Source organism: Carassius gibelio, chromosome A14 (genome assembly GCF_023724105.1).
Source record: "Carassius gibelio isolate Cgi1373 ecotype wild population from Czech Republic chromosome A14, carGib1.2-hapl.c, whole genome shotgun sequence".
In the NCBI taxonomy this organism is placed as follows: Eukaryota; Metazoa; Chordata; class Actinopteri; order Cypriniformes; family Cyprinidae; genus Carassius; species Carassius gibelio.
Window position 1 is genome coordinate 15,126,047 of NC_068384.1, and position 13,009 is coordinate 15,139,055.

The window sequence follows — 13,009 nt, forward strand, 5'->3', positions numbered from 1 at the left end:
TCTGCTTTGCTATCGAAAAGATGCTCTTTTCAACACACCTGGGTTATATGGATCCTCTGGACAAGTACTGCTGAGCGGTTGTTTATCTGTTTTTTTTGTTTTACAGTTCACGAAAGGTGATCAGTTTCTCACAGCAGGATAACTGACCCTTATTAATCTTTCCCTATTGACGGCCATTCAAAAGTCCCCATGTATTTTGACCAGAGTTGTATAAAATTCTGAATTGAAAAAATTGAAATTTTTCTGTTTGCGAGCGTGAATTTGAAATATATATATATATATATATATATATATATATATATATATATATATATATATATATATATATATATCTGACATTGTGTACAGATTATAATATTATATATATCTTGCTTAAGTACATCTAATATAAAAATTTATATGTAACATTAGCTATACATACATACTATAGTTATGTCTAAAATTTGAATCATGGTAAAATGATTGTTCTTTTCAGTAAATTTCTATAAATGTAGTAATCTATACTCAAAATCACAATAAGTTTGGATCTATTCAAGATGATGAGCCACCATGCCAGATTGCACGGTCTCTGGACCATTGTGCTTGTGTGAACCATTCCAATACAGTTCAGCAGTTTCAGTGCACAATTTTTAAGGCCTGCAGTGAGGGACAAACTTTATGGAAGTTACAAGCCTGGACGAAGATGAACCCAGAGGCGAAATGGCCTGCAATGAGAGGACAGCTGGGGGCCGTACAGAGCAGTGGGGCTGCTCCCAGCCACCCCTAAGATGTAAATGAGGCAGAATGTGGAGGTAGAATGAAGGTATCTACTCTCCACTCTGTCCACTAGTGGAGCATACCAGGGGAGAGAGATGGATGCAGTGTCAGCCGTTTGCAGATTCACCCTCATGATCAGAGCGAATGCTTCCGAGCCCAGGGGTCTGCACTGAGAGAGCGTTAGTGTGATATACGAGTGCAGTGAGATGTCCACAGCCGACCCCTGATCGCCACTGCGGGTGTGCAGAGTGTCAATGTGTGTTTATTTAAGCTTTCTTGGCATACCGTGCCACAAAACACATCTCCTGTGGGTTCACTCTCTCAGCAGCTTGTTTCTAATTTACTCTTGGCTGGAGGAGTAACTGGCCTTCTGTATAACGTAGCTCCGTTCAGGTTGACAACAACTAGATGGACCTGTGAGAGAAATATGGAAATAAAAAGTTCAGTTCCAGATACTAGTAAACTGCTTTGTGTTGCTTTCACCTGCTGTGGAAGCTAGTTTCAGCCAGGGGATAAAAACATTTAAAAGGTAATAGCAATTTTTTATCTCACAGTTTTTTTCCTCATAATAGTAAAAAAAAAGTCAGAATCATGAGATATACTGTAAACCCAGAGAAGTTGAAGTTTTCAGGTATAAACCTAATTGAGAGAGAGAAAAAAGTCTGACTTGTTTTTATTCCAAGGTGGAAACTAAAAAAGTCAGAATTGCTAATTTTCTAAAAACATCACATAAATAATGAGTGTGATGATATAAAAATAAAATATTTTATATTTAAGATACTTTTCAATTATAGCATGTTAAGTTAACTACACAATACTATAATAACTATACAAATACATAAAACAATAAAACACCCCACTGATGGTGAGGTTCAGGAGTGGACTTTCATGTATAATTCATCCATGCATTTGACACTGTATGAATTCATACATCAATTCCCAGTTTGTAAAATTTTAAAAATTAGAATGTGGACAAAACAAGCTGTCTTAAAAGGTAGCATGAGGTTTTTGTATACACGTGTATAGATTTGTAAAAAATAATTAATATAATAAATCTTTTTTTTTTTTACTTTATATAAAAAGTTATATGTCATTAGAAGGTGCAAAAGTACTTTAAAATACCTTAACATGCAATACACATGTATTTAATTGTGATTTAAAGGATAAACCAAAGAGAGGAATTTTAGAAAATGTCTAAACAGTTAAATAAATCCCCAACCTTCTCTCAAATCTAGGGCCAAAACATTTCAAATGTGAGTGTGTTTAAAGCAGCTGACAACGGTTCACAGAACAAAGAGAAAATCTGCAGTAGGATGTCATTTAGTAGGAATGATGGGAGATAGGAGCTTTCTTCATATGTCATGCAGTAAATACCGACTGGATTGTGACAAGCCCCTCCACATAGAAAAACAAGGCATGGTGCACATCTGTTTCAGTGGTCACCAAGTTCACATACACACACAAATCACTCCATGTGACTCTGAGATTAGAGATACAGAAGCAACCTTTGTATTTGTACACAATGCATGAAAACACATACGTTTCATTTACTTAGCTAAGTAAATTCTTTGTTAAATTTGGCCTTGTCAATACAAAACACAGTCAAACACATCAGGAGAACCCTACATTCTCCACACAAACATGAACACACGTGCACTCACAATCCCTCAGCAATGGTGGTGGAACAATTAGCAACACATTTCCATGGCAAGAATATTTACAAGGACTGCCTATTCCCAGGTCCGTTTTACATTCAGCGACTTTTTCTCCTCAAGGTAACATGGTGCGTTAAAACGAGGAAACAATGATCAAGTGCCCATTGGGTCAGAACCAGATTAAGATGGTGCAGTTCTCCCAAAACTCCTATTAAAATGTCAAGCCATAGAAAAGAGAGAGCACATCTGCCTCCCTCTTAAACCACAGAGGAGATATTAACTGTGGCCTCTTTGCAAGCAATAAATTACAGGTTTTAAACAACAGGGAGTCAAGGAAATGCTCCATCACTGTTGTAATTGCTCCGTGAGTGCCACGCTCTTGTAAAGAAATTAACCTCGGTTTGCAGCAGCGCATGTAAGAATGAGAAAAAGAAAGAGCGGGAGCATAAAGAGGAAGAAGGAAACATCTTAACTCCAGTGCATCTAAATTGTTGTGACTAAAGGAGCCACTTTATACATAAATATTAGTGTCTCAATGATACAGGATACCCTCATGCATTAAACTTTAAGTTTCTCCCTGAAAGTGTCAAACCATTGCATTTATTTCTTCTTAAAGAGCTTTGAGTCTCATTACACCTGTCCAGTGCACGATTGGTCATAAATAAAATAATAATAACACAGCTACATGTATGCATTCTGATTAAATGACCATTGAATGGTTTTGAGGACCAAGTTGAAAAGTTTTGATGAAACCTCTCTGGAAACTTCTTGGTGGATGTGTACTTGACTCAGGCTCTCGCTGCTCATGCCGACAGCAGATGTGTCTGAGCTTTCCTGGGGATCCTTGGACGCACAGTTGGGGTCCGACCCAAAATAACATCAGCTGGAACATGTTTCCTCTGGTCCACAGCATTTTCCCATGTCAGAAATCTCAATATATGTAACTAACACTAAAGTGAAGACTGGACTACACAAAAAGATGTCAATCGACTATCTATCGAAGTATCTCAGGAGGCAAAGACATCTGATTTCATGTTAAAAAATTTTATTGAAAGCTTCTTTAAGAAAGTGTATTAAAAGAATACCTGAAAATGGCTGTTGTGGAATATTGATCAAATAATAGTAAAATTGCTCTTCATCACACATGAACTACAAAAAGAAGCAGCACACGTAAACATTTTAGCACAATTATAGTTTTATTAGAGCTATCAATGTAATGTGTTAATTTAACAAATTCAGTGTTTCCGATACAGCTAAATGCATTTCAGAAACTCATTTAAAAAAAAGTTAGAGAGAGTACGTTAGATCAGACAGACTGCCAATTCAAGATGTATAAGAATTATATATGCAACAGTCTGACAAAAAAAGATATTGATTTTATGTTGGCTTTTAAACAATATCACTCTGGGCTCAATTAACATATTGACTTCCATAGCCAGATTACTGCTATCCAGTGTTTGTAAAACCGAACAAGAAAATGAATTAAATTAAATGAGTTAATTTCACTTAAATAATAATGAAAGTTCATTGGACTCAAAATGTGGTTGTAGTAAGCTGAAGTTAAAATGATTGAGTTTTCTAGTTCCCAGCATGCTTTGCATCAGACTACAAGGAAAATAAATGTTGAAGTTCTGGAGTAAAAAGTAAATGAAATAATAATAAGATATTTTCTGCAGTTAAACATCTTTGGAAGATGCAAAAGGAACACATTTGCCATACATCTGGTTTAGACTTAAATTCCTACACTTAAGCTGTAAATTATATCACAAATTATTATAAGTGTATCAGAAAATGTAAAGTGTCCAAAGCTTCACTGGTTGAAAAATATATTACACAAATAACATTTACCAAGTGACTTAAACTTTTATGCCAGAAACATTTTACAATTTTTTTTGTCTTTTCCTTTCTCCTCTACTGTTTTTTGCACGTCAGGACAATCGATGAGTCCTCCAGCATGTACTATCCCAGCTGCGCTGCTAGATCTACTGTATTAACACATAAATATTAAACTGTCTCATGCTCTACGCTCTGCGCTGGGTCTCTAGAGTTACGCAGGACTCTGTTGTAAGAATTTCAGACACCACAGGGACAAATCAGCTTTAACACTCCACCAAAGTCAAGTGAAGCACTGACCCAAACACACACTCATAGACCATCAAGCACTCTCTATGTATCTAACACACACCCTTACAAATTATGTAGGAGCACCATGAGATATAGAGACAGCGAGAGCTGTGAACGAAGTGTGAGGGGTCCTCTAAAACAAGCTCAGAGGGACTCTATTCTGTCTGCTGCAGGTACCATTAAGAATCAGAGAGAGGAAAACAATCTGAGGGAGAGGAAACGAGACATCGTGAGAAAATCAAAGCCATCTATGTGAGAAGTGCAATCGAGGTTGATATGAGAATATCAATTTCACTAATACCTGAAAATTCCTAATCCTTCTGTTTAAATGGTAATACAGTAATACATTCACAGAAAAGTTAATTGTATAGCTGTACTAATAAAATAACATTCTTTATATATATATATATATATATATATATATATATATATATATATATATATATATATATATATATATATATATATATATATATATATATGGGTGTGTGTGTAAAAAAAAACAAGTTATAGTTTACACATTTGGAAATATAAAATGCATCTAGCTTGCTTGTTTTGCAAATAATAATTATTACACTTTGCATGAGCTTGCATTAAATATAAATTCAAACGGCATCCGTAATCAAATCATTTTACATCAAATCTAACTTCACTACATCTACTTTTAACCAATTGGTCCCAATGTCCAAATTTATGGCTACTATATAAGGTATTATGACAAGGTTGCATGCAGAAACTACAAAGCAAGAAAAAATATTTAGCCCTTACAGAACATTTGTCTCACTTATTTCAAGATAAAAATAAAAGTGATAAAAAGGAATGTCCTCTTCAAAAACGCAGCAATTAGCAGCTCTTTGTAAGAACAAGACCAACAAGTAAACAAATAGCATTTGAGTGACGGTGGATCTTTTGTATTTTTTCCTTCTGTGGCTTTTCTTTTCTCTTGTTTTGTTTGTGTGTTGATCATAGATGGAGAGCTCGGAGAAAAATATTGTGGTGTAAAAAGTCCCTTTTCTCTCCTCTTCATCTCGTGAGAGGTGAGAATTCTTTTTCAGCAGCCTCAGCGTACGGCGTCAGAAGCACCATTGACGATTAATTACGATCTCTGTGCCAGACATGTGTTAGAGTGGAGAGAGAAAAATAATTACCTCCACACGTGCTTCTCGCCGGAAACAAAGATACAGAGACAGTTTCTCCTCAGTGGAAGAAAATCATTAACATTTTTTATTGCAGCAAAAAGCTCTCTGAAATGCAGAAATTATAATCAAAATAAGTTTGATATCATGCCAGTTTTCATGAAATGTATTTAGATTTTTTAATAATTTAAGGAGAAGGCCATATTCATCACACAAACAAAATACATTTCTGTGTAACTTGTTTAGAAATGTATTCTTATGTAAACTGAAGCACTGAATGTAATGTGATATTTTATGTATACAGTAAACTGATTTATAAATGATATGTACAGTTCAAGTCTGTATTTAAATTTTTTTATGTTAAAAGACTTTCTCCTATACCAGTATTAGTAAGCCATTCAAAGTCTGGCTTAACAACAGTCACTTGGACCACATAATGAAGCGACCAAATAACAAAATGTCAGAAGACATTTAAAATACAAAATACAAAATTGGATTAAAAATGCAAAACTGCGGTTTTAGTTTTCAAAATGATGAACAAAAAAACAAGGGGTCAAGGTTTGGCTGGTTACCATGATCTTGTCTGGTCAATAACATAACTACACACACACTCACACACAAATCTATACAGAAAAAAAAAACAAAACAAATTGAAACCTCTTAAATACTACATCAAATTTTTATTAATTCTGATGAATTACTGATATTTATGACTCTCTCTCTCTCTCTCTACACACACACACACACACACACACACACACACACACACACACACATTGGCAATGTTCTATGTGTATGTAGGGGTGTGTATACAGTATAAAGAGAGCTAATAATATTGACAGCTTGCTCGTGTTCAGAAGCGATTCTCAGATTTCACAGTATTCAGTAAGCAGCAAACAACTATTTTTGTTGATGCATTTGGTAACATTAGTGGTGTAAAAATTACACTTCACTTTGAAAGGTTAATATGAAAGTGAAATGATAAGATAGTCAAAAAGCAACCTAATATTTCTGAATCACTAACTTGACATGACGATATAAGTAGCAAGCTTAATTTTTTGCAATTGGATTTGGCAACATTAGTGGTGCAGAAATTACACTTCAGTTTTAAAGGCTGTTATTAAAGTGAAAATATTACTCAAAATCTCATCTCTGAATTGCTAACTTGACATGGTAAACCCCAAATTGCTTCTAATCAGATGAGTTCATGAAGTTAATCCTCCCAAATACAGATCAATTTTCCCAGACTTTGTTATGTTGTGAAAGACATGAATTGAACCTGGCGATCTGCCATTAGCAGTCTCCAGCGGCTCGACTGCCGTCCCAGAGAGATGAGGAAACTTCAGCGTGGAATCTGACATCATTTCGTTGGGGACGGGGTGATGTCAGCGCAACACACAGCTGAGCTCACACCAGGGTGAAAGAGAGGCTCCCATCTGCAGAGATTTTCCCTGCGTCCTCCTCAGTGATGTGTGTTAGAAAATCTGTCAGGGGCTGATTCTTTAATACATGCGGCCTGCCCTTCTGATCTAATGCCTGTTCTTCTGTTTGATGCACATGTGTCATAGCACCAGCATGGGCCTTTGCGGGTCACAGCAGGGCTTCAGGACTACGGCTTGCTTGTGTGTGTCCGTGTGTGTAAAGGTTACAGCGCAAGTCTTCTCTTTCTCTCAGCTGCACGGCCCTGTATAGCACAGAGAGTGTCGCTAAATGTCAGCTCATCCATATGGCCCCCTGGACGGCAGATGTCACTTCATAAACCGGCCAATCACACAGGGTCTCCTGGGCCTCCGTTGTCATGGTAGCAAGCCGGTTACACCCACACACACATGCCACCTGCAGCAAGCCCTCACTACAGGGCCGACCACTGGTCACCTGCTCAGGAGAGAGAGAGGTTCAGAGCACATCTGCTCTTGTGGGCACCTCAGACCTGAAGCCCGCAGTCCTGTACAGCTCTGATTAATGAGGCCGAGCGAAGGTGAGGGGCTCTAAACAACAGGGGCACCACGACTGCACCGCAGCACACACATGCCACGCTCACTGCACCGGGCTGCGTGATTTATCCGAACAGAACGGGAATGTTGTGTTATTATACTGCTTTCATGCAAATATAACAATATAATTTTTTTTGTATAGTGGTTTAGTCATTTTACATGCACAGATATTTAAACAAGACAATTAGAAAAATATTCATTCTAAACATTTATTTATCTATCTATCTAAACATTCTCTGAAACATTGTTTTATAATCATTGTGATGAAATGTACTGTCTGATCATGCATACAATGAAATTTTTGTAACCACACTTGCTAAATAGTTACGTAAATGTGTTTTTGTTTAACTAAGTGTGTGTGTGTGTGTGTGTGTGGGTGTGTTCATGTCAGGGGAAGTGGCCTTGCATTAACCCTTTAGCAAGAGGTCAAAGGTCAGCTGGGGGAGATTGAAGAACACTTCCACCTCCAGGCTGTGCAGGGGAACGTTTAGAGCGCACGGCAGTGTTATGTTAAAATGGATGTGTGGGAAGAGGTCAGCTGGTCAAAACTATCAGAACAAGCAGTTCAGGCAATGAAAACCTAAAAAATAAAATCCCCTCCCTTTCCCGTATTATAACAGCCTCAGATTTCACATAATATCCAATATCTCTCTTTTTAAACAACCCAGCCATTCATCAATGCCAGTTTCAGTTTATCCATAATAAAAACGTTTGAATATATATAGAAAAACAGGTTGTAGGCTGTGGTGTTTTTGCTGACACACAAGAATACACTTCTGCGAACATGTCAGAACAATAGTCTTAGAAGAGTTATGGAGAAGCATTTTAGTTACTTTTTTGTTATTATTGCAGTTTCTGATTGCAGGTCAATTCATTTTGTATTATTTTTATTATCACCTTTATTACTTAAACGAAACCATATATATTCCAACTTTCATTCAACTACTAGGCATACAATATTGTGTCAATAGTTTTTTTTAGTAACTGTAATTAATTAATTATTGCAGTTTCTGATTGCAGGTCAATAAGAATTTATTATTATAATTTTTTTAAATGATTAAGCACTTCAACATTTTTGCATTTCAAATTTGGTTTTATTTATTTAAAATTATAATTAATGAATAACTATTTTCAGTTGATATATTGACTATTGACTATTTCATTGAAATATAATATACCTTTTGCATTTCAAATGAATATTGATTATTCTTATACTTAAGTAACATATATATATCATTCTAGTTCTGATAAAAACAAACCAACAACGTTTTAATTGGCTGGACTGTTTGGACTTGTTCTGACCAGACAACACACACAAATCAAGCAAGGAAATAAGAAAGATAATACGAAACATAACTGATCAGAAGTATCTCTTTCAGGCTGTAAATATGCAATACATGCTTGATTGCATCTTTCAAACCCTTTATTAAGTAAGACTTATGACATACTTTAACCACTTTCTTCTCATGTTTCTAACTGAGCACAACAGAGACATGATGTCCTCAGAGGCCCCTGCCTTCAGGGCTCCCACCCCAAACACAGCATTTTATATGTAAATGAATACCTTTTTCAAAAAAAAAAAAAAAAAAAATACTCCACTTTGATTGCAAGAGATTGTTCTCTTTTGATCCACTATTGCAATAATATTTATTCTAATTGCCTGCCAGGGTACCAGATATTTGCCCATATCACAGGAGACTCTGTGTGCTGGGGCAAATCCACAACAGTGGGACATAAAAACACGATCTTCCATGGCAAATTAAAGGACAATAAAGTGAGAGTTATTAGAAAGACAAAAGATCTGAAGAAGTTTCATCGTTTGTACGACTCTAAGAATATTCCCCAGTCTCTAAATTTGCCAGAGCTTCCCTTTAAGATAGAACATTTCTCACTAATTAAAGTTTAATGAAACATTTTTGATGTTGCGATCGCAAATTAATCTATGTATGGAGGAAGCAATATTTTTAGTTAACAGCACATATAGCAACAGTGATGTTGACGAACTTTAAAACAAAACATACAGACAAAACATAATTTTTTAAAGATATTTTAATATATAAAATGTGTGTTTCAAACTGAGTAAAATACATGTTATTCAGATTAGCAATGAAATATCATATTACTTACTAATATCCTGTCATCAAAAAGCATGATATAGTATCCACGCTTCACTTCAGTGGAGGTCCAACAGGTTTCATAGCTTTGTGACAGCTTCTGCTGCAAGGTCAGGATTTCAATTATTCATTCACACTCTGCAGCAGGTAAGAGATAGCCGTGCTGACAAAAATATGATTGCTTTGGTCTGGAAAAGTCCCAAGCATGCCTAGAAAATATTGGGCAAAATGAAAAGCAAATAATTTTGTCACTCAAAAGGTAACATTAAGATGATATTAATTGTAATAAATTGCCCTTAGCAGCTGCTGCTGAAACATGTGTTTCTGTAAGGCTCGGTTCAATTTAATATTTCACCCGCATCTCTGAAATCACAACCAGATGTTGTCATCGGCTCCCTTTCCTGTTTCCTCCGACCAATTCCCACCAAGCACTGGAACGTGACACTTTCTCTGGAAAATACAATAAAATAGAAAAGTAATGTAGGGCTATTTCCTTTCATAAATTCTTTGGCCCTCTTGCCATGCTAGTACAAGTCTCATGTACATATATTTTAATGGAAAGCAAAGCAGTGGATGGCTGTAAATCGGAGGCTGACAGCTACCACTGGGCTTTCACGGCGTACCTGGGCGGCAGTGATTTATGAGGGGCCGTTGTTCTCGTGCGTGTAATTCCTCCTCCCACCCTGTCGGCGGACCACATCCTTCAACCAAGATAGATGTGGGCTTTGCATCAGTTGTGTTTGCCTCAGATTCATCAATCTCCTCATAAACGGGTGGATTACCTGTTGACAAACCCATCAGACCTCATTTCTGTCGTCAAATACAGTTGGAAAGAAAGAAATTGGGAGGGGTTTTAAATCTCCCTCACTGTTGGAACTGACCCAGTTTGTGCTTGACGTACCTCGACTAACTTGACCAAAAATATATTATCAGCTAAGTGCCACCTCAGTGGCCGGCAATAAATTTTTATGCATTCCCCTTCTTTTCCATTTGCTAAACACTGAAAGCACATGATTTAGCAGTGTTACATCGCCCAGTGGCTTTTTGGATTGTAATTTCATATAAAGTTCAGTTGCTTCTCAAGGGTTGGACGTAAGCAGGCATTACAGTATTTGACCCCTCATAAATGCACACCTCTTCAAACGGTGCTGCGGACCATGACATCATTTCCCTTTGTGGAGATCAGAGATGTGTGATGCAGGATTGCTCCACTGCGTCGAGTGGGCTCTGCTCTTTTTGCGCTCTGAACTAATTGTGTGTCTTGTCTGTGAAGTTGCTTGCGGTTTCAAAGTCAAGTTACAGCTCCCTCAAAGATCGCACAAAAGAACTTGTGCTTTGGCTTTAGCACTCGAAAGTAACTGTTTGCAGAGTAATCAAAACAATATTTTTCATATGAGAGGTACATTTGATCAGAATTATCAGATTTAAAATTTGATTTATTTTTTTCCAAGGTGCTGAAGTGCGATTGGCAGACCTGCTGAACTTTTCCAATGACATAAATGAAGATGCCACAAACTGTTACTACATAACCTGTGCACAAACTACCACAGCACATCATGGTTTTTGTTAGACTATTAAGTAAATAAAATATTTTATTCATCATGTTTATGCCATCACACGCAGTCTAATGCAGCAGTCATATTTAGAATATTACTAAAAAATAACGTATTACATAATGAGAGAAATAAATAGAATGTAAGAAAAAAAAAAAAAGTTAATAAGAGACATAAAAATACATACAATTATTTAGGTGTAGAAAATAAAAAGAAAATAAGAAAAGAAAAATATACAAAATATAAAATACAAATAAAATATGGAAAGAAGATATAAAAAATAATAATAGTAAAAAATAAGGAAAATATATAAATAAGAAAATGTGATTGTATATATTTAATAGAAAAAAAGTTGAAAACAAAAATTGGCTAACTGACTACCCTGTCCATGAAAAAGGGGGCTTGGGTGAGAAAAGTAAAATAAATGGTGCCGTAAGCAGGTCCAAGTTTAGCTGAACCCTGTACGACCAGCTGCAGTCCTAAATTGGGCAATTAGAACAGCAGAGTGTTTTCTTAGTGGGTGATGTTTGGTAATGAGTTCAACAGTGCAAATCCGCAGAGAGCCCACCCCTCCAGCTGACACCCCCACCCCAAAACAAGAGAAAACACACAACTCTATACACCTCTCTATCAATCACCTCGTCCTGTCACTGTCTAATCTCTCCTGCTCTCCTGCTTCATCATCCCTCTCTCCTTCTACATTCCTTCATTTCATTGACCGGATACCTAAAGCTGAACGCAGGTTTGGTAAATCCCCCCTCCCTCCAACTCTTCTAATTAAGATTTCTCTCACCCCTCTAAATTGTTTTTTTCTGCTTTTTTCCCATCTCCCTAACCAACCCCAGGCCCTCAACACAAGCTGAAAACTTCTGTGGCTGACAAGAAATCAATGGCGTCTGGGCGTGGGGGCTCAGGTATTGGATTTCAGGTGGGCCCAGAGGTGCCCGAGCGCAGCCCCGCAACACTGTCCATGGCTGTTAGCCTCCTGCGCCAGAGACGCAGTCTTTGGCTACCGGATAAAAATGTCAAGCGCTAATAGGTTCCATTGTGATTAGCCGAGATAGAGTTCGCAAATCCTTGGCAGAAAATGTGTTAGGAGCAATCTTTACAAGGCCTTGCGGCCCCCCAACTCCACCAGCACCTCCATCTATCCATCCTTGCTCTTCCCAGATCCCACTAAGCCTCTCAGTGCCAGGATGGTTAATAAATAAATAAACGATGGACGGGAAAAAATAATCAATTCAATACATGAGAGTTAGAGTGACAAGAGATGTCGGAAAGATACAGGAATATGCATGAAGAGAGAAGGATGCTCGTTACCTGAGGATGTGCCCATCTGCATCTCTCTCTAGCCTCTGCCTCACTGCAGGCGATGAGAGCGAGAAATACATTCTTATTCTCCTGCTTCTCTTTCATCTGTTCCACAGCCTACCTCCACTTCAGCCGTCAACCATCAGAAGGAAAACAACTGGCTTTTCGTGAATATCTGTTCCAGCGCCCTTGTCTACAATCTGCTGTACACACAAATTGCTCTCCAAAGGAAAACGCACTTGAGTTTTTAGTGAAGTGTTACATGTTGAAGCACTGCAGAGTTTTTATCAAAATATAATACATTAGATAGAAAGAAAGAAAGAAAGAAAGACAAATTCCAATGATCTATCTAGAGGTTCATTAGCT